This window comes from Pteropus vampyrus, unplaced genomic scaffold (genome assembly GCF_000151845.1).
Source record: "Pteropus vampyrus isolate Shadow unplaced genomic scaffold, Pvam_2.0 Scaffold99, whole genome shotgun sequence".
NCBI lineage: Eukaryota > Metazoa > Chordata > Mammalia > Chiroptera > Pteropodidae > Pteropus > Pteropus vampyrus.
Genome location: NW_011888880.1, coordinates 3,023,580 through 3,046,736, shown reverse-complemented (window position 1 = coordinate 3,046,736; position 23,157 = coordinate 3,023,580). Strand labels below are relative to the sequence as shown.

The 23,157-nt window shown below is 35.5% G+C and overlaps 1 protein-coding gene across 1 annotated transcript in view; it reads right to left on the bottom strand.

Moving 5' to 3' along the window:
* SGK3 (serum/glucocorticoid regulated kinase family member 3) overlaps nucleotides 1-20,516 on the bottom strand; it is a 94,629-nt gene extending 74,113 nt beyond the window's left edge. The window contains exon 1 of the mRNA XM_011364606.2: nucleotides 20,366-20,516. The gene's annotated coding sequence lies outside the window, so the exon portion shown is untranslated. The remainder of the gene's footprint in view (nucleotides 1-20,365) is intronic.
* Nucleotides 20,517-23,157: the final 2,641 nt, after the last annotated feature.

Genomic DNA, 23,157 nt, shown 5'->3' with positions numbered 1-23,157 from the left:
AAATTTAGTGAGAAATTTTACAGGAAAAAAATGACCTTGTTTCTTCATTATCTAAATTATAAGGGAAAAAAGAAAGGCAGGAAATATAAACTAAAAGACTTAGAGAGACATATTAACTACCAATTGCGATATATGGCTATTACTTGGATCTTTCTTGGACTTGAGAAACTGAAAAAATTATGTGGCAACTGGGGAAATTTAAACATGACTGGCTATTTAATGACATTAAGAAATCATTGTGGGGTTTTTTTTGGTATGATGATGTTATTGTGCTATGTTTTTTAAGAGTCAATATTTTAGAGATAATACTGAAATATTTATGGATAAAATGACCTGATGTCTCAGATTTGCTTCAAAATTGTGTGTGTGGATGGGGGGAGTGGGTGATTAGCTGAATAAGATTTAGCAATAAGAAGAAGATAAGTGTTGAAACTGGGCAATACATTTACGAAGGCTCATTATACTATTAAGACTATTCTTTATGTTTGAAATTTTCTATAACATATATTTTTTTCTTAAAACAGTATTTGATTCAGAGGAATGGTGAATTGGAAGACTGTTGCTTTTCATTATAACCCTTCCTGTACTACCCGTTTTTTAATATTATATGCATATATTTTATTTCTAAGGAAACAGTCCTATTAATAAGAAATACATATGTTATAGACAGAGAGAACAAACTGCTGGTTGCCAGAGAGGAGGAGGGTGAGCAGATGGGTGAAAAAGGTGAAGGGGATTAAGAGATACAAACAATAAAATAAATAAGTCACAGGGATGTACTGTATAGCATAAGGAATATAGTCGATAATACTGTAATAACTTTCTACAATGACAAATGGCTAGTAGAATAATCATGAGGCATATAAATGTCGAATTACTATGTTGTACACTTGAAACTAATGTAATATTGTATGTTAACTATACTTTAATAAAAATATATACATATGTTAAAAATGCAATCAGTCTGTGACGATTTAGTTTTAAACTGAATGATATATACCAGGAGTTTTCAAAGTAGAGTCCATGAACCCCTGGAAGGCCCCGAATTCTTTCAGGGGGTCTGTGAGGTCAAAGCATTTTCGCAATAACATGAAGATGTTATTTGCCTTCTTCACTGTGGCAGTGTTTGCACTGCGGGTGCAGAAGCAGTGGTGTCTAGGACGGCTGGCGCCCTGCCACGAGTCACAGTGGTGGCACTGCTGTGCCACGCGTCACGGTACTCTCTGCCATCACTTGCAGTTTGAAAAGAGGAACAAAGCCAGGTTCACTTAAGGATGTCCTTGATAAAGCGCTAAAAATTATTAACTTTTAAAAATCTTGACCCTGGAGTACATTTCTTTTTAATATGCTGTGTGACACACTCGAAGTATGCATAGAGCACTTGCGCTGCATGCACACCAAAGACGAACGATCGTCCAGGGAGAGCCCTTCCTTGTGCGACTGTGACTGTTCACATTAAAAGCTGAACTAGCTGCTTTTCTGTGGAACACCATTTTTACTCACAAGGACAACTGACAAACGACAATATTTGCCAGACTTGGGTATTTGGCAGACATTTTCTTGAAAACGGACAAAGTAAGCCAGTCACATCAAGGAAAACAACTCAGTGTATTTGTTGGCAAGGATAAAACACGAGCTCGCAAGTGAAATTTAGAGTTTTGAAAAAATTGTTTCTGCTTGACTGCTTCCCTCCACTGGAAGATTTTTCTGATGTGCTCAGTTGGTGATATTAACAAATGTGATTTTTTTAAAATGTTGTTAAATTAAATGTGTCAACATTTGGAATTTCTGCATAAATCAGTGAGCCAATACTTTCCAAATGACTAATGCACAAACTTACAAAACTATGCATGCATCAAAGAGCCTTTCAAAAATGTAAGATGACTGGAGTGAGTTGAACCGTGGCCCCCCAAAAGGATCACAAGATGAGATCATTTGGATTACCCAGGTGAGCCCTAAATCCAACAACAATGGACCTTATAAGAGACAGAACAGGAGACATAGAGGAGAAGGCCATGTGAAGATGAAGACAACCACCAGGAGGAGCCACAAGAGGTACAGGACGACTGTGCCCTGGAGTCTTTGAAGAGAGTGCAGTCCTGCTGACACCTTGCTTTCAGACTTCTCACCTCCAGAACTGTAAAGAGAATAAATTTCTGTCGTCTTAAGCCACCCTGTTTGTTGTGTTCATTTGTAATGGCAGCCCTAAGAAATTAATACAGTGACCAATGGATGTTAATGTAACTGGGTCCAAAAATGTACTGATATGGATTCAGAGTCTACTTGCATCTAATCTTTAAGAAACTACCACTTGTCAAGTCTTGATATAGTATCAAAAAAGAATCTCCACAATTTTCTGAAAAAGGCTATTAAAATATCCCTGCTTTTTCCCACTACATATCTTCGTGAAGACTGATTTTTTTTTTACATACTTCAATCAAAACAACGTATTTTAACAGTTTGAATGCAGAGGCAGATATAAGGATCCAACTGTCTCCTATCAAGCCACATATTAAAGATGTTTGAAATATGTACAATAATGCTAATCTCACAATTTTTTCAGCTTATTATTGTGTAATAGGTATATCTTTTTTTAATTTAAATAAATATTTTTTAAATTTCTGTTTTAATTTCTTAGATAGTAAATATCGATAACCCACATAAATACAAACTCTTGGGGGTCCTCAATAATTTTTGAGAGTGTAAGGGGTTCTGAGACCAAAACTGTGGTTTGGGAACCACAGTTACACATGATTGGTAAAAGAGGACAGACAAGTAGGGGCCTGAGCAGTCAGAAAGGTATCATGTACACAAGACTTCAGTTATTTTGAACTATGCATTGTATTTTCAGGGACAGGAAGGCAGAAAAAGTTCCTTCCATGCCAAAGAACCCCATGAGCATGCGGAATGCACGTGAGAAGCAGGTCTACACATGACAATGTCAGGGAACACTGGGCCATCGATAAATATATAAACGTGTAATTTTATATATCGATGACTATTTTTAAAAAACAATAGATGCATGAATCAATTTCGCGATTCTCTGTTAGTCTTTGGAAATTCACATCTTGAAAAGACATTTGGTTTTATAAATGTGGGTGACACGCTATTCTCCTTATTCTTTGTACTCCAAGTAGATGGAGTAACATCTTCTGAACACTAAACTAGCCAACCACAACCCCCTTCTTAGTCTCTATACATTCACCTGGAACACTCATACCTTTTCGGTTTGGTGTAGTCAACTAGTGCTATCATATCGGGTGGCTTACACAACAAAAATTCAGTTTCTTACAATTCTAGAGGCTAAACATCTGAGATCAAGGTGTCTGCAGGGCTGGTTTCTCCTGAAGCCTCTCTCCTTGGCTTGTAGGTGGCCATCTTTTCCCTGTGTCTTTGCATGGTCCTCCTTCTGTACCTGTGTGTCCACATTTCCTGTTCTTATAAGGACAACAGTCATATTGGGGTAGAGCCCTAATGATCTTATTTAACCTCAATCACCTCTTTCAAGACCCTATCTGCAAATACAGTCACATCCTGAGGTGCTGGGAGGTTAGAATTTTAACATATGAATGGGGGGCAGGGACACAATTCAGTCCATAACACTTGGCTAATCCCACTCACCCTTTGGGAATCAGCCTGAATTGTACTTCGTCAAGGAAGTTCTCCTTGACCCTGGACTTAGGTTAGGGCCCTTGTTATACTCACATAGCATCCAATACTTATCTCACATAGCATTTACTACACAAATGTAAGTAAATACTCAGTGTAACTGTTTTACAGTCTCCTACCAAGCCCTAAGAATCACGAGGGCAGAGACTGTACCTGTCATGTTCACCCCTGGGCCCACAGGGTTTAATGAGTTTTAGTGGCTGACATACTAGGCTCACTCAAAGAATGAGTGAAGGAATGCTGTGTAGTGTCACAACATTACAGAGTTTCAGCGATGAAAGCTCCAGGTCTGCGAGCCTGCCTGGGAAGCATTCTGAGTAATGAGGCGGCCACTATCTTCAAAAGAGGTACCAGCAAATCAGTAATCTTGGTGGTAAAGTCTAACTGGCTTTTAATCCCACTAGAACACTAGGTTAAGGAGGTAGGAACTTAACTCTAGTCCTGAGTCAATCATTAATTAGCAATATAAAAATGGGGCAATGTTCCTTACTTTGCATTACCCCTCATTCCTCATCTGTAAATGCAGAAATTATCAAAAGTCAAAACTGGTCACAACTTAAAACAGAAATCCACTGACCTGTGAATATCCCAAATATATAAACCAACTCTACCCATGCTACTGGGGCCTTATCTGCCTTTGATGAGACGGTCAACTCCAACCTTTAACAGCAATTCTGCTGAGGCTCTGGGAGTCCCAGCTCAAGGCTTCTGAAGTTTTCTTCAAACTGAAATAGGAGACTGCTAACCAAACAAAGCTTCATACAGCCACTACCACTTCCTACAGACTCAGGGCTCAGAGGTCAATAGGGGTTTGGGGAGTCATAAGAGCATCTGAAGTCTAGGGCCACTACTAATAACCTTCCAACTTGGTTTAGAGCTGAGAAGTAATATCCATGATTTCTAGGGGGATGTGAATGAAAACAACCAAAATCCAAATGAATGGCTAGAATACTTCTAGACAGGGCAGGATCGTGTTCTTTTCTTTTTAAGTTGGGAAAGTATGTAATGTAGGGAAATGTCTTTACTTTTTCCTTCCTACACACTGCCTAATCACATATCTTGACTGTCCATGTGACTTTGGACAAGGTTCTACTTGGGTTACTGTCCACTCACCTGGGGATAATAACAGCATAAGAGGAGGCTGTGTCACATGAAGTCACACGTGGAAATGTATAAAGTGCAGAGGTAAAGAGTGAAGGACTCCAGAGAACCTACAGAATTCTGACTTCTGCCTCTGAGAAACCATGTAACCTTGGGCGACTGTTAATTTCTTTGTGCTTCAGTTTCCTTGCCTCTAAAATGGAGATAATAACAGTATCTATCTCTTGTGGTTGTTGTGATAATTAAATGTGATAATGTTTGTAACAACACTTAGTGCCTGAAATAAAGGAAGCATTCATTAAGCGTTAGCTATTTCTTTGAACGCTGTGTAATTTTCCGAGCTTTCCCACCGAATATGATCATATTTGACCATTCCCAGAAACCTGTGATTTCCCCACTCTCCCTAAACTCCCTATCCCCCTTTATTTTTTCTCTCTCCTTCAGCAGTGTCCCAGTCTCACTGAAAACATGGGGGCCAACAGATTTTATCTCCTTTAACATCCCCCACACCCCCAGATTGCTGTGGCATAAGCACATGGGCTCCCTTCCCCAGGCTCCTTAGCAACTTCCCCGTTTCTTTCTGGAAAAAAAAAATATGTATTGTAATTCTCTAAAAACCAAATGCTGCATGCTTTCTCTGCCTGAAATGTTGTGTCTCCCCAGTTTTTGCTGAGGTAACTCTTAACTATTTTCTCTGGATTCATTCATAACCTCTTTCTGACCATCTATTGCAAACTGGGGAGTGTCCCCTTCTGTGTTCCCACAGAACCTTAAACTTACATCCTAAATTATCACATTATATAATTCTCTCTTGCCATGTCTATTTTTTACAACTTCAGAATCCAGCATAGAACATAGCTCGTAGAGTAACCAGTTGCTCCTGTTTGCCTGGGATTGTCCTGGTTTTAACACTGCATCCCAGGAAACCCTGCAGTCCTGTGTGGTTGGTCACCCTAATACACACTCACTAAGTTTTAGTGAATGAGCAGCGTCCACACTTGCTGTCTTCTCTTCCTCCTCTATTGTTCATTTTTCAACCCAATGTCATCGGCTTCCACCCCTCATTTCCCACATGGCTTTGGCACATAGCACAGTGCTCTCCTCATAGCCAAATCTACCGGACACTTTTTAGTCCCTCTTAGATTGACCTCTCATTAAATGATGTTTAATAATCTGAGATTACTCACGTAGCATGCCTCTTTTTTCTTATAGTGAAGCAGGCCAGTATTAAAATATCCACATTTATTAAGTGTATGTGTATACATGAATTAAAGGCACCGTACCATGTTTACATAGTTGCAAACATCATGCCATACTTATGATTTCATTAAAATAATCATAAGATGTGATTGATGACTGCTAATGTTTTCTGAATAAGAAGTTTCCAGAAGTCATGACTAATGGAATTTTAAAAAATATTTGAAGCAATGAGAAAAGCAGTTCTCCTTTTTCATGAAATCCAAACAAAAAAACAGAGTGGTATTTTAGGAAACTCATAATAAATTATTTTCCTTTTTCTTGTAAGCTCTGAAAATAGATGTATAAAAAGAAGTAAATAAGAATTTAAATTTAATGAGTATTTCTTTTTGACCAAAGAACAGGTTTTTAAAAATATCTTAATAGTGGAGGCTTTCTTTCACCCCTTCTTAATAGTAAATATGAACCAATTTTTATCAAAGAAAACAGACTGGGAATTGTGTGTTTACACATTCCTCTCTCCCACTGAACTCTAAATTCTCTGAGAGCAGTACTAGATCTTGTTTCTTACCTATATCTCTAGCACTTAGGGAAAGAGGCACCTGGTCCAGGCAGAGGCAACAATAAATGTCTTAAGTAGGGAGGTAGGGAGGTAGGGAGGAAGAAGGGAAATCTAAAAAAGGAGAGAATTTTAGATAGTTGTAAAATAAGAATTTTTCAGAATTTTTCAGGAGAGGTCATTATATCAGAAATGTACATAATTTTCATTTGTAAAACATATATACAAAGAAAAGCATTTGTAATAAACATTAATTGTAAAGTTGACAATTATGATAGCCATACTGACGCATCTTTTCTTGAATTTGTAGAATTTCCAGTATCAAAATGAAAAATTCATTCAGTATCTTACAGTCCACCTTACTTCCAGACAATAGAAGATGCACAGGGAAATCAAAGCAGGCTGAATAAACAGAAGACTACTTTTTTGTCCCAAAATCAAGAAATCTGAAGGAAATTTATTCACTTCCCATATTCAGATTTACACACACACACACACACACACACCCCAAAAACTATCTCCAGGCAGTGGCTGATATTCATTTATTCAATTGGCATGTACTAGGAGAGTCATCCAGTTTTGCATATACTCTATAAGTTAGCCATTCTTCTTAATATTATATTCTGATTATTGAAATTGACTATATCTTTATCTCATATTTATATATCCTACCTCTACATCTATATATAAACATAACTAAACAATCTGGAATTCCTCACTTCCTGACCTTTCTGAATATAATTATCTCTAAATAATTTCAAAAGCAAACTTTTTTCTAGAAAAATTGCTAAATTTGATACAAAATTATCAAACCACTGATTTAAAATAAATTACTTCAATCTCAAATCCTCCTTAAATTCAAACAAAAACAAATTGCATTTTTCATGAAATTCAGAAAGTATGCAATTGGTCTAGTAACTCCACTTTCACTCATGTGAAACAAGGGACACATATAAGAAGCCAGTATTTATACTAGCCATAAAACTAGCAATGACCTGATGTCCATTAAGAGAAGAAAAAATAACTAAATTGTGGGACAGTCATTCAACGGAATATGATACAGAAGGGAAAATGAATGAACAGCATCTATACACATCAACATGGATGAATGGCACCAACGCTACATTAAAAAGAGAAATCATTTCACTTATATAAGTTTCATAAACAAAAAAAATCAACAATTTATTGTTTAGGAATAAATACAAATTTTGCAAAAACCAGTTTTACAAAAAGTTAAGGGAATAACAAATACAAAGTTTTGTCATGGTTACTTAGGGAATGGAAGAAGGCGAACTGAATTGGGGAAGGGTACATGGGGAATCTAATGTGTTGCTAATATTCGATTTCTTAAACTGGGTGGTAGATACATTGGTGTTTGGTTTATTGTTATTTTATATAGTATGTATATATGTTATGAATATTCTTATATGTGTTTAAAAGACGTTACATAAAGTGAATAGTTTACAAAAAAAATTTTAAACAATTCAAATCTAAGTCCACTATATTCCCATAATGTTAAACTTTTTTCTTTTTAAATAAAAAAAGTTTAAGTCGAGATTTTTAGTTTAATAAAAAAAATCAAAAAGCTACATAATATTTACCTTCAAAATTTAGAATGTCTTCCAAATGCAAAAAACAGCTCAGTAATAAAAATAATAATTTTTCTATCAAATGAAACAAATCAAATTTGCCCATTTCATTATATATATAGACCAAAAGTAGCTAATTTAGAGTATATTAAAGAATATTTTCTAAATGATACAAAACGGATCTATCCCTTTCTCCATATTTGCTTCACAATTCTCTCATATGAGAGTTCATACAACAAGAATATCTAGTGAGAGTTTTACTGAAAATAATTTAATAGCAAAGTTAGAAGTCCCTTGTGATCAATTGTCCCACATGATCAATTCTGAAATGATGGGTTTCAAATTGATGAGTTCGCCATCTTTGTAAAAATAACCCAGACAAATTGATGACGATGATACGCAGGCAGTTTTCAAAATTAAAATTGATGAGCCTGCTGCTCTTACTTGTCAGAGTAAAGAGTTTATTGATCTCAAAATCAGTGGTGTCAGAAGGAAATTCAAATCAGAGCAGGCTGAACTGGTCCTATGTGGGTCCCTAGAATGAGTGGGTGTTAAGTTAGGTCCCAGAGGATCCTGGTGCTGGTGATGCCAGTAACAGCCCAGACAAAACATACCCCACAGGCAGGATGAGCCCAGCATATTTTTAGTATATTAACATAAAAATGACAAATTTATCAAGGCTTGACTGTTTATAAATTCTCCCAGGTGAGCCTGAGAAGCTTGGCAAATACATTCTTTCAAAAATTTGAAATTTCCTCCAGCAACTCAGTTGTTTTTACAGGTTACTAATTCAGCACAGACTGAATTAACTCTTTAGAAAGCTCTGAGCATAAATAAATACTACTTTAGTAGCAGTATTTTTTTTTGAGTTTACCAAAACTATCTCCAAATTAAATCTTCCAAGAATCAGAAGAAAGGATCTGCATTATATAACTTCCACTGGTCGCTTTGACTCAGCAGAACATCCTAAGCATGTAGGAGGAAGGTAGGAGGAAAAGGCACTGTGCTAGATGCTTTACATACCTCGACAGAATGAGCTAACATTTATGGAGCCAAACCCTGTGCTAAGGACTTCACATGCATTCTCTCACGTATCCCTATAGGAAACTGTATTAACTCCATTTCACAGATGTGGAAAATGAAACATTAAGTAACTTGTTCAAATTCACAAAACAATCGGCAGTGCTGGGATTCAAGCCTAGGCCTGTCTAACCCTAACGCCTGTGTTCTAGCTGACGTGCTATGCTGTAAATACATTGCATTAATTTTTGATAATGACTTACTTAGCAAATTAAAGAGATTTTTTTAAAAAGTAAATTGCTAAGTAGCTTAAACTTTAAAAGAGGCTTTTTAGCTTTATACTACAAAGGCACACATCTCAAAGAATTTTAAAATAATATGTAATACAGTACCTTTCTTCCATAACATGGCACCATACCAAATCTCAGTCTTCTCCAGCTCTCTTACTAGTCTAGATCTGGACTTTCTAAAACAGGCATTCTGTACTACTTACTCAAAAAACATTATGGCTGTTTAAACTACTTGAAGACAGTCTTTTAACTGTAAGCAATTACTCTGTAAGAAATGTTACTGAAGTTACTGAGATGGAAAAACCATGGTCATGTGCTCAAAAAAAAAAAGAACATTAAAATCAGGTTACTTTATAAGACAGTCTATTTTAAAAGTAAACTTCACACCTTAATATCATGAGAACTAACAACTTTCAAAGTCACATTCAGCATGCTTTGTGTTATGAATTGTCTCTTGATGCCATACTCTGAATATCTCAACGGGCCATGAAAGATCAACAGATATTGGTCTGTCAAAATCTAAAGTTACAAAGGGAAAAAAAAAACTTTGTTTTTTTGAAATGGTAAACCATAGAAGGTAATTTAAATCTATATAGCATTCTTTCTATATTCTCTGGAAAACAGCATGCTAATTAATACTTACACAAGGATTTTTATCTTCATAAATGCATTAACATTGATTAATTAGGTCTCAACATCCTTGTGTAGGAGAAACATTAGCATATTCTTTCCAATTTTAATGTTCTGTATGGAGAAACTTGTGAACTGAAAAGTCCAGGAAAGGATTTCTCAGTTTAAAATGCTGGCATAGAGGTTTCACCCCTTTTTCTCAGAAGTCACATTAAAACAACAGGAAAAACACCAAACACAACACAAACTCCAAACTATATAACGACAGAAAGCCTGTGGAGGGGCAGGAAGGAGGCAGAGTGATAAAAAGTGAAAACCTGAGGGGCATCACAAGCAACATCAGGCAGGAGAGAGCTGACCTAACCTGCAGATTTGGCAAAAGGCTCAGGATTTGGTGCAATAAGCAAGAGATGATGATAAAATCTGTGATGATCCCCATCAAAAAAGCTGGCTCATCTTTCACAAGTGCCACCCAGATACACAGAACTTCCATTCGGTTTTTGATATATTCTTTTAGTTTCTTACTTTTAAATAATCATCAAGCACTTAAGAAAAACCTCTAATATAAAGAGCCAAAGTAAAAAAAAAAAAAAAATGAAATAAACTAGAATACATAAAAACAGGAAACAGAATACATGGAATAAACAAAAGGTTTTTATCTATAAAAATACTTCCATAGAGACAGAAGATATTATATGCACAAAACAAGAACAAAATGCTTTTAAAAAATAAAATAAAAAAGCACAATCAGAGAATAAGAAAGAGCTCTTAGAAAGTAATAATGACAGCTAAAACAAAAAGTTCAATAGAAAAGCTGAAGGCAAAGTTGAGAGATTCTTAAAGAAAGTCAACAAAAATACCAAAAGACAGACTACAGGAAAAACTGGTAAGAAAATCAGAGGACCAATCCAAAAGATCAAACACACAACTTAGCAAAGTTCTAGAAAGAGAAAATAGTAGAGATGAAATTATCAGAGAATTTTTCTGAGACATGAACAACATAAATTTCAGATTGAAAAGGTGCATTGAGTACTTAGCAAAATGGCTAAAGGGGGGACTTCGCAAGGCAGATCACTGCAATATTTCAAAATAAAAGGTATAAGAAGATCTTAAGAGCTTCCCAAGAGGAAGAAAGAGGTGACATACAAAAGTTCAGGAATAAGAATGGCATGGCTTCTTAACTGTAACAGTGGAAACTAGAAGACAGTGGAGAAATACCTTTAAAAGTCTGAAGAAAAACAATTTTCAACTGAGATTTCTATAGCCAGCCAAACTATCACTAAAATATGAGGGTAGAATACAGGCGTTTCAGACTATATAAGGTAAAAAATTATCTCCCATTGTACTCTTTCTCAGGAAGCTATTGGACTCTGTGTTCTACCAAAATAACAGAGTAAGCTGAGGAGGGGGAGGAGAGGAGGGGAGGAAAAGGGGAAGAGGAAGGGGAAGGAGAGGGAGGAAGGGGAGGAGGAGGAGGAAAGGGAAGAGGGGGAAGAAGGGGAAGAGGGGGAGGAAAGGGAAGCAGTAGCAGCAGCAAAGGACCCAGCCCAAGTAAGAGGCACAAAAAATTCCCAGAATGACAATTTTGCAGCAGCAGCTCAGGTTGGAACTAGAGAACAGAAGACTCCTACAGGAAGTTTTCCAGAGGGAGAACAGAAGTAGGGGATTCCAATCCTCTAGATTGAACTCATTGGGAAATCTATGGCAAGGCTTAGGAAGAATTAGAGACAAGTTCAAAGAAAATCAACACTTCTGATGAACAAAACACCCTAGATACTATATAAAGTGGAGAGGGTGGAATGTTTGGATCCTGAATGAGAAGTCTCCATCTTAAAGTAACACATAATTGGGAAGCAAATCCACAGATGTAATGTGAATCAGTGTTTTTCAAACTTTTCTGACCAAGACCTATAATAAAAAATATTTCTTACATGACAAGTCAGCACACTCATATATATCTATAACTGCAACAAAAGTACATGGGACAAATATTACCTCTTTTTACATACAACACATGTTAATATTTTCTATTTCGGTCTATTTCATTCCAAGTTTTTAAATGCTGGTCAAAACCCACTAAATTGACTTTACAAGTCACCAATGGGTTGCAACCCACATCTTAAAAAACACTACAAAAGACTATGGCATGTTTCATTCGAAAGAAGAAACATTCCTGGAAAAGGAAGGATAGCCAGAAAATCAGAGACTTGATAGAAGTATTTGAACTGAAGTTTTCGAGAAAGGATCATAGTGTGATAAGCCGTAAAAGGGAAGAAGGCTCTTCCAGGTGAAGGGAAGGGAAGGAAAGTCTCAAAAGGAGGAAAACAGAAGGTGTGCTAAAGGTATGGCAGAGCAAAGGGTAAGTCTGAATGAAGGAGATGAGCAGAAAACACAGAGAGGTAGGATGAGAGACTAACTATGGAGGACTTGACAACTATGCTAAGGAGTCTGATGTTATTTTGACAGTAATGAAGACCCAGGGAGTGGGCTCAAGGAAATATGCTCCAAGAAGTAGGGGAGAGCATTACAGGGCAGTGCCAGCAAACTGCAGTCAATACCACCTCAAGATGACTTATTAATCTTACACGCATAAAAAGTAAAAACAACATAACATTTGACTAGAAGCTGGGTGTCAGTGAAACAACAGAAGCTTATTTTATTAATTCTGATTTTTTTTTTTCCTCCTAAAACTTCCAAGAAAGAAAGGCAATTTAGGCCCTGAGAGAAAGAGCAAGCAAGTCCTGGCTAGGACAAAGAGATAGTCTTTATTTTCTTCTATGATCTACTACAGTAATACAGATAGAGATCCGGCCTTAAGAAACTTCTATCACTTTCTTGAGTGTACCAGTCTCTCTCCCCACTAGGCTTTTGCACTTGCTGCTCCTGTAATGCACAGCCCGTCAACTTCCATCAAGCTAGATGTCACTGGGCCTGAGAAGCATCCCCTGATGCCACAGCTAGATTAGCTACTCTTGCTGTGGGCTCTTGTCCTAGCATTTTTTACCCTGGGTTATAATTGTTCATTTGCCTTCACAATTAGACCAGAACCTCCACAAAGGCAGAGATTATGTTGATTTTGATTATCACTAATGTCTGTCCACTAGTAGTCCCAACTCATAATGGGTGCTCAATAAATATTTGATGAATAGAAAGTTTTTGTTTAGTGTACCAACATATAACTTGAAAGTCTGTCTATACTCTGATGCTAAAGCCTATATTTGAAAAATCAAAATCTGCTCCAAGTAAGAACAAACGATACATGCTCCCTGCCTACTCTGCCGATTAAGTAAACTGATAGAACTATGCAGACTGCTTTACTGAATATATAAACAGGGTGAGGAGTTTGGACTTGAACTAATAAAGCATTATTGTGGGTTAAGAAAGGTAGGCATGCAATTATAATAGAGCTTTAAGAAGATTAGTCTCTTCTGGTATGTGGGATAAAATGAAAGGAATTTTTTCCTCTATTATTTTTAGCCTCTTTTTAAGGTGTGAGCAGATGACTAGATTAACACGAGCAATCAACCACAAAGGCTCAGTTTGCATAAAGTTTAGTTATTCATTAACTTAAACATTTTTTGAGGTTCTACTATGTTCAATGAACTGTGCTATATTACAATCAAATATCTTCGCATACTATAACCTGACATTTAATGAAGTGGACAAAAATTGTCCAGATATTTAAAGCGTATTGTTTTAAAAGAGGTGGAAAAAATTGTTTTGGTTCTCATCATTTTAATATTTTTTAAACAAGGTATACTACTATAACATTGTGATTTATATTAAGAAATATATATATTTCATCTTCATTTATAGCACAGAGCTCCTAAAACCCTTGAAATTTCCTAAGTGTAGGGTGGATAAAGGTGAAATAAGAGTCTTTTGTTATTCATATAGCAATAGCAAGCCTCTTTCAATCACACCTGAATTTATATAATTGGGTTTCTGTAAAGCCCCTAGGTATTTTAGGGATGGGTGCCAGCTGTCAGGGCAACTAATCTAATTACATTAGAGGGTTGGAATTTTCTCTTTTCTGGGGAGAAGAGGGGCTGGAGGTTGAATCAATCATCAATATCCAATGATTTAATCAATCATGCCTACATAATGAAGCCTTCACAAAATCCCCAAAGGATGCAGTTGGAAGAGCTTCTGAGCTGGTGCCCACGGAGGTGTGAGGTGCTCTGAGACAGACAGCACGGAAACCCCCTCATCCTTTTCCACATACCGTGCTCTAGCTTCATTTCCATCTGGCTGTCCCTGAGTTATATCCTTTTATAATAAACTGGTAATTCAGTAAGTAAACTATTTTCCCAAGTTTAGTGAGCCACTCTAGCAAAATTAATTAGAGCTGAGGAGGACGTAGTGGGAAACTGACTTGTAGCCTGTTGGTCAGAACAGGTAATAAATAACCTGGACTTCTGATGGGTGGCTGAAGGTGGGGGAGGGCAGTAATATAGAACGGAGCCCTTAACCTATGGGATCTCCAAGTAGACAGTGTCAGAATTGAGTTAAACTGTAGGACACCCAGCTGGTGTCTCAGAATTGGCTGGTGTGGGGAAAACTAACACACACTTGGTGACAAGAGTACAGAAACGTTCAGAGTGTTGTGTGTAGTATAAAGGAAAAAAACTATATGAATATGATTCCATACAGCATTATCTGAAGCCAGGCATTGGCTTCCTTTAAAAACAAAGATGACCAACCATTCTGATTCATTCTCTAACAGTCACGCCACACGTCAATATTTCAAAATGGCAGAAATGCTCCTAAAATTTACATGTTCAATAAATGTTACTAGAAATCATACAGATCCAGAAAACACATACAACAGAAAGCAATAATTTCTCTGACAGCTTTGCATGATGAGCCACACTTCCAACCTGTTTTACGCCATGATTCCTGCAGTGAATTCCACCAGTATGTTTTAGAACTTTTGCAAATTAAGTTAGAAGTACTTGTTCACCTCAATTCATCTCTGGTGAATGGCTGTGTGGAACTCTAAATTTAAGTACAACTGCATTACTGTTCTCTGATTAGCGTAGAATAATTCTTGGATTCATGGCAATGCCAGGCTAAATGACACTGCAAAGAAACCCTTTGTTTTCAAATAAATCAGTGGTTGGCTTTCGATAATGCAATAAAGAATCTTATTCATGTAGTAGTGTACCCTAGTTAAAATTGTAAAAGTTGAAAACAACAAAAACTTCCACCGCTTTTAAAAGAATAATCTTTATTTAAAGCTTTTTTTTTTTAATATGAATTTAATAGAACCATAGAATTTTAGAGGTGGAAGGAACTGAGTAATTTACAGTTAAAGAAAATCAAGTCACTTGCTTAGTTTTTAGGATCACTTAACAAGTTAGTAGTAGACCTAACACTATAACAACCTAGGCCTTCTCAATTCCCTAGCCGAGGCTATTAAATGTTACAGAATATTATGGACAGGTTAATGTCAGCCAACATTTCTCAAGTGCCTAGTTTGTGCCCTTCGCTATGCCAAGCGTTTCCACATCTATCATCCCTTCCCTAAGTAAGCTCATAAGATTTTAAAAAGACTTATTAAAACAATCGCATTCACTCTTCCGGACATTCAGTGTTGCCAACAGAAAATACTGCCTCATGATCCAAATGGTAAGAGGTAATTCAGTTATTAAAATAAGTACGCTACTGAAGAGGGCTTGTTCCAACAGAAATTTCCCTCCGAAAGGTAGATGTAGATTTAGAAAGCCTAAGGATGCATGTCTAGGTACAGCCTCTTTGCCAAGACCTACACAGACTTCTGCAGCTGCATCCTCCTCCTTCATCCCCTTCTATACTTTTTCCACTATCACATTCTTTTTGATTCTTCTGCAGCTGATGTTTGTTCTCTAAACTATGCTTTCTTCTGAACTGCTGTCCTCTCTGCTAATCTAGAATTCCTCCTTTACATTCTGACTCATACTCTTTTATCTACCTAGGCCAAATGGCCTTCCAAAATGGTTGTTGTTAGATGATAAGACTCATCAAATGACAGATTACTTTAACAACAAACACAGTTTTAAAAAAATATTAAAATGTGGGTATTTTATTTCTTATAATTTCAAAACAATAATTTATTTTTAAAATACAGAATAACTTCTATATGTTGAATTATATTGTCTTCACAAACACATGGCATTAAAATGTCTAAGTATTTTTAGTTGAGGAAAATAATTTAGTAGTACTCATACTGTTGGAGAAGGAATTTTCCTCTACCCTTCTAGGTTCTTCTGGTTGGTCTAAGAATTAAATTGACATGAGACAGATTAACATGAAAAAATTGGTCAAATTTAATCATGTGCCTACATATAGGGGTTCCATAAGACTAGGGAGCCTAAGGGCAATGTGGGCATTTGAGGCCTATATGCCATCTTGAGCTAAGGAGGAGCTCGTAGTGGTTTTAGAACTTCAAAGGTAGGAAGGAAGACAATTCACATGGAGATAGAGAAGTAAATATTTGGTAAAATATGTGTGCTGGGCCATCTTTAACAATGGGATACAGAGCTAGAGTCTGGTCTCTAGGCCCTGTTGAGTTTCCCCAACACGCCTCGCCCATATTCTTTGTAGATATCTCTGATGCTACTTCTATTCCCTGTTATAGGCACCCTATCTAAATTCTTTTAGACAGTTAGGGAGAAGGTCAAAGCTCCTTTCTGAATCTTTCGTTTCCTAAAAATAAAATAATCCACTTGCTAGAGAGACACATTTCTGGGTGGCAAATTGTACTTCCCTATAATACATTGATACATTTTAAATGCCTCTACTAACTGACTCTCATATGGCCTTTCTACCACTGCAAATTTTGAAATGTGCATTTCATGGAATTCTTGTAGGTGCAGATCACATAATGTCACCATGAAAAATGACAGAAAATGTAATCATATGGTGCTATTTGTTATATTTTTCCAATTGTCATTTCAACCTCATGTTAGCAAATAAACTTCCTAACAAATAAAGTGATCAAATAGGAATGTTAATTTACTTGATATGAGTGTCAATAATGTTTGAAAAATATTTCAGTGCACTTTACAAGCAAATCCCACCACATAGACACAAAAGAATCGGGAACCTGAGAAAATAGCACTGAACTTGTTACATTTAAATTTTAATTCAAAAGTAATGAAAGTAAATAATTTCAAACTTTAATCTGGTTTAAATAGCCCACTAAAACATTATTTTTGCATTTGAGTCTTTTCTCTTGATAGTAAAATTTTCATATTTATACTAATATGAAATATTAAAATAATGTTTTAAAAGCATTAAGGGGAAGAACTAAGCAGAAGGTCAACGAGAAAGGCAAAGGCATGAATAACTTTATAAACCAACTAGATCCATCCAACAAGAGCAAAATATATATTCTCTGCATGGAACATTCTCTAGGATAGCCCACATATTAGGCCATAAGAAAGCCTCATTAAATTTAAAAGGACGGAAGTCATAAAAAATATGTTCTCAGACAGTAATGAGTTTAAATTAGAAAGGAATAACAAATGGAAATTTAGTAAATTCACAAATATGTGGAAATTAAACAACATACTCTTAAGTAACTAATGGGTCAAAGAATAAATCACAAGATAATTGGGAAATACTTTCAGATAAATGAAAATGAAAACACAACATACCAAAACTTCTAGAATTCAGCTAATGTAATGTTTGGAAGGAATTTTATGGCTCTGAATGCCTATATTTAAAAAAATCTCAAAAACCTACAGCCTAACCTTCACCCTTAAGAAACTAGAAAAAGAAGAGCAAGCTAAACCCAAAACAAGCAGAAGGACATAATAATAATTACAGCAGAAATCCATGAAACAGCTTAAAAAAACAATAGCGCAATGAAATCAAACATTGGTTCTTTGAAAAAATTAACAAAATTGGTAAAACTTTAGCTAGACTAATCAAAAATAAAAGTAAGAAGACTCATTACTAAAATTAGGAGTGAAAGAGGGAACATCACTACCAATCTCACAGAAGTGAGAATAATTTTAAGAGAACACTACAAACGATTTGTACCCCAACAAATTAGATAACCTAGATGAAACAGACAAATTTGTAAGAGGATAAAACTACCAAAACTAACTCAAGAAGAAATAGAAACTATCTGAGTAGATATATAACAAATAAAGAGACTGAATTAGTAAGTGAACAAAACAAAACAAAGAAACCTTACTTCCCACAAAGAAAAGCTTAGGCCCAGATGGCTTTATTGGTGAATTCCACCAAATGTTTAAAGAAGAGTTAATACCAATCCTTCACAAAAATCTGTTCCCTCCCCACCAAAAAAGAGCAGGAAACTCATTCAATGAGGCTAGTATTATCCTGATATGAAAACTAGATGAATATATCACAAGAAAATTATAAATCAATATAGATGCAAAAATCCTCAATAAACTACCAGCAAACCAAATTCAGCAACATGTAAAAAGGATTATTACATACCATGACTAAATGCGATTTATCCTAGGAATGTAAAATTGGTTTAACATCTGAAAACCAATCAGTGTAATACACTGTATTAATAAAGGACAAAACCACATGTTCAATTCAGTAAATATAGAAAAGGCATTTGATAAAATCAAACACTCTTTAATGTTAAAAAAAACATACACAACAAACTAAGACTAGAAGAGAATGTCCTCAAGTTAATAAAGGGCATTTATTAAAAATCCACTGCTAACATCCCATGAAACAATTAAAGACTGAATGCTCTTCCCTTGAGATCAGGAATAAGACAAGAATATCAGCTCTCTGCACTTTTATTCAACATTGTACTGGAGGTTCTAGCTAGACTAATTAGGCAAGAAAAAAAGTTATAAAAAGCATAGAAGTAGAACTATTGCTATGTGCAGATAATCCAATCTTGTAAATAGAAAATCCTAATGACTCCATCAAAAAACTATTCAAGCTAATAAGTTCAGCGAGACTGAAGAATACAAGATCAGTATTCAAAAATCAATTGTACTAATATAATGTCAATTATATCTCAATTTAAAAAATCGATTGTGTTTCTAATACAGTAAAGGTGAGCAAACATAAAATAAATTAAGAAAAAAATTCCATTTACAATAGTATTAAAAAGAATAAAATACTTAGGAATAAATTTTAACAAAAGAAGTACAAGACTTGTACACTGAAAACTATAAAATTTTGTTGAAAGAAATTATAGAAGACCTTAATAAATGAAAAAACAATCCATGCTAAATATAGTTAAGATGGAGATACTCTTCAAATTGATCTACAGATTCAGTGAAATCTCTATCAAAATCCCAGTTGCCATTCTTTCATAAATTAACAAGCTGATCCTGAAATTAATATGGAAAAGCAATGGACCGAAAATAGAGCAATCTTGAAAAAAGAACAACAAAATTGGAGGACTCACACTTCAAAACTTACTACAGGGCCATGCTAAGCTAATTAAGACAGTGTGACACTGGCATTAAGATAGATAAATGAACAGATTAGAATTGAGAGTATAGAAAGAACCTTTTACATTTATGATCAATTGATTTTTGACATGGATGCCAAGATAATTCAATGGGGAAAAGATACAAACGGTGCTGGGAAAACTGGATAGGCTCTAATTTCTTAGATGATATGACACCAAAAACACAAGTGAAAAAAGAAAAAAGAGATAAACTGGATTTCATCAAGATTAAAAACTTTTGTGCTTCAAGAGAAACCATAAAGAAAGTGAAAAAGAAATCCCACAGAATGGGAGAAAAATTTGTAAATCATATATCTGATAAGTAATGTGCATCTAATAATATATAAAGAACTCTTACAATTCAACATAAAAGACAAATAACCCAATTTAAAAATAGGCAAAGAACCTGAAAAAAAAAACATTTCTCCAAAGAAGACATACAAATGGTCAACAGATATACAAAAAGATGTTCAACTTCACTAGCTATTAGGGAAATTCAAATCAAAAGCTCAATGAGATACCACTTCACACCCACTGAAATGACTAAAATAAAAAAGACAGGCAAGTGTTGGTGAGGATGTGAAGAAATATGAACCCTCATATATTATTGATCTGATTGTAAAATGGTGCAGACAAAAATGGTTTGGCAATTCCTCGAAAAGTTAAACAGAGTTACCATATGACCTAGCAATTCTGCTCCCAGGTATACACCCAAGAGAAATGAAAACATTTGTCCACACAAAAACTTGAAAATAAATATTCAATAGCAATATTATTCTTAATTGCCAAAAAGTAGAAACAACCTAAAAGTCCATTTTATTCGATAATAGAATCATAAGAATTCAGACCTAAAATGTTTTTTCTTTCTTACCTGGTTAGCAAGAGCTCATCCCAGAATCTACACCTGCTGATCGCTCTATTTTGAAGCATTAATATCAGTGGTGCTGGTTATTGTTGTTCAGGGATTTTAGAATATGACAACGGCATTTGTCAAAGTTGGTAAAGTTCATTGGACAGCAGTTGCTAACAGGAATGTGACAGCTCTGCAGATGACATAAGACATTTAAATTTTGTAGGTTCAAAAATTTAAATTTAGAATTTTAAGCCCTTTTCTATTAGATAAGACATATATAATACTTAAAACATCTTCAGTCAGCTTTCTTCCCAAAGTCTGGCAGCCGTTTCTAGGTTACAACATTAATATAATCTCTATTAATAAAGTAAAAATGAAAAGCCAGTTTTCAAACTCATTTAACTACTGCCTCATCAGCAAATGGTAATCTGAGTTATCTGTAAATCAATTCTGCCTGTTCTTTCTGAGGAAGGGCTTTGAGAGGAGTCAGCCTTACTCGCTTCTCAAAGGCTCAAGGCAGACCAGTTCAGATCAGCTTTGTCCTGTTGGCCACACACTGCTACCTTCAAAACTTCACTGAGCCCCAATTTGCTCATCTATAAAACTACATACCTACCCCATAGAGTTATTATGAGTATTTAATAAAATAATCTCTCTAAAGCACCCAGCACATGGTAGGTACTCAATATTAGTTCTTTTCTCTTTGCTCTCCTCAGGGTAAAATACAGGTCCAAATGGCAAAAAGCCACGAAACTATTTGGCTTAGTGTGTACTGAAAAGAGCAGAATTACCTAAATACTAAAAGTAAACTAATCTTTATTTTCTAAGTCATATAATATTCAGCAGGTAAATTATAACATGGTGATAAAATGCTAGATACCATGGGGAAAAATACCAACTAACTTTGCGCCAATGAGATTGGTACTGTCTAACAGTTTTATTAGGAAACAACTGAGTATCCCATTGGCAGAATATTGCAGATAATTTCAGTTAAAAGATTCTTTGAATAAACCAACAACAACTTAAGGTTTGGTCTTATTTGCAGTATCAGAATTTGCTAAGGGAAATCTTCATGATGAATCCTAGTCATAGCACTTGAAGAGAACAAAGCCAGGTCAAGATGCCTACAAAACACTATTAGTCTTTTGAGATCAGAATACACATGCATCCTTTCAAAAAAGATTAGAAACGACAACTTTGCTAAAGACATATGAAAAGGGGACAACAGAAATATACAGGTCTACTTTTTTTAATCAAGGAACCCACAAACGTGATTTTTAAAATTACTTTACAATGGGCTATTCACACAGTTAGGTCAAAAACCAAGAAAATATAAAGAGATACAGTAAAAAATCTGCTTCCCATCCTGTCCCTATCCACCTAATTCTCATCACCCAATCCCAAACAGATAAACACTTAATGTTTTAAGTATCCTTCCAGAGTCTCTTTATGCTTAGACAAACAAAGCAAAACTATATTTTTATTTTTTCCTTGTTTTTCTACCTAGAGGTAGCAATTGATCCACACTGTTCTGTATTTCAAAGGCAAATTTCTAATCCTAAAATGTCCAATGAAAGTAACAAACAAATTCAGTGAGACAGGAACTTTTGTTCACACTTCAGCAGATTTTTAAGAGGAAAAGAAATAAATGATGTTAATTTGAGTGTGAATCAGAAATAAAGGAAATCTAAAGGGGGACGCTAAGTTCAAGGGAAAGAGGGGGCACGGTCTTGTAAATCTCTTTAAATTCTTCTCTGAGAAAACACTGATGTGTCTTATCTTTCATTAATAAAAAAAATAATGTCCTTGAAGGCAAAAATAATTAAATCAAATGTTCATGAGAAGAGAAAGTAGGGGTAAAAGGCGAACAGTTAGAAAAAAGAGGTTCTTGTGTCAGAATGGACTAAAATGTCAACTATGCACCATTATGTACACTTAAAACTACAAAACTAAGAACCATTTTCTTTTAAATCATAGCAAAGTCTTAACTTCTGATTGTTTATTAACAATGGTCTCAGTTCAAATAGCAAATAATATAGAATTTCCACTTTTAAGCCATCATGAATTTTAGCACCGTGTTGTTTGGAGGCTGAATAAAAATATCTTTTCAAAACCTTTTTCATTAATATTGATGAAAAAATAGGCCTTTAGTCTCAGTGCAGCTTAAGTAGCTATGTCTTGGTGTAGAGCTCCTGGTGTCTGGCTGAAGCACCTTCACAGGTGAGCTGAAATTGGTATGAAGTCAGCTACCCAGGCCTGATCCTCCGCCTCTTGCTCTCTGTGAGAGTCTACACGGCAACCAAACATTTCCTGTATAGCTTCTTCTCTAACTCCCAAGAAGGGAAGGCTGATCCATGCTTCTCACCAACACATATCTCTGCTGATGAAAATCTAGAAAGGGTTTGGAATCTTGACACACCACTTCTCAAAGATTGCTAATCTGTGGTTTAAGACAGCCTTCTTAGTCTTCAGCTCCCAAAGAGGTTGTTTTTAAACCGCATATTTGGAACTTTGGATGTATTTTCTGAAGGGAACAGTGGTCTCATCTAGTTGTTAGCTTTAAGACCAAAACTCTCTAGTCAATCCATAATACAGCTAATATCTTCAACAGAAAGAAAAAAAAATCACCAAATAATATTGCAATGACATGAACAAAAAGTATATAAATAGTTTTAAATTTTATTGTACATGCCAGTGCTTAAGAAAAAAAATAGCATATTTAGAGAAGAGGAGGTGGGTGGAGATGTCTGTGGAAATTCTGAAAGGAATTACTGGGTATTCTCAAGGGCTTTGAAGGTTGAAACCACTCG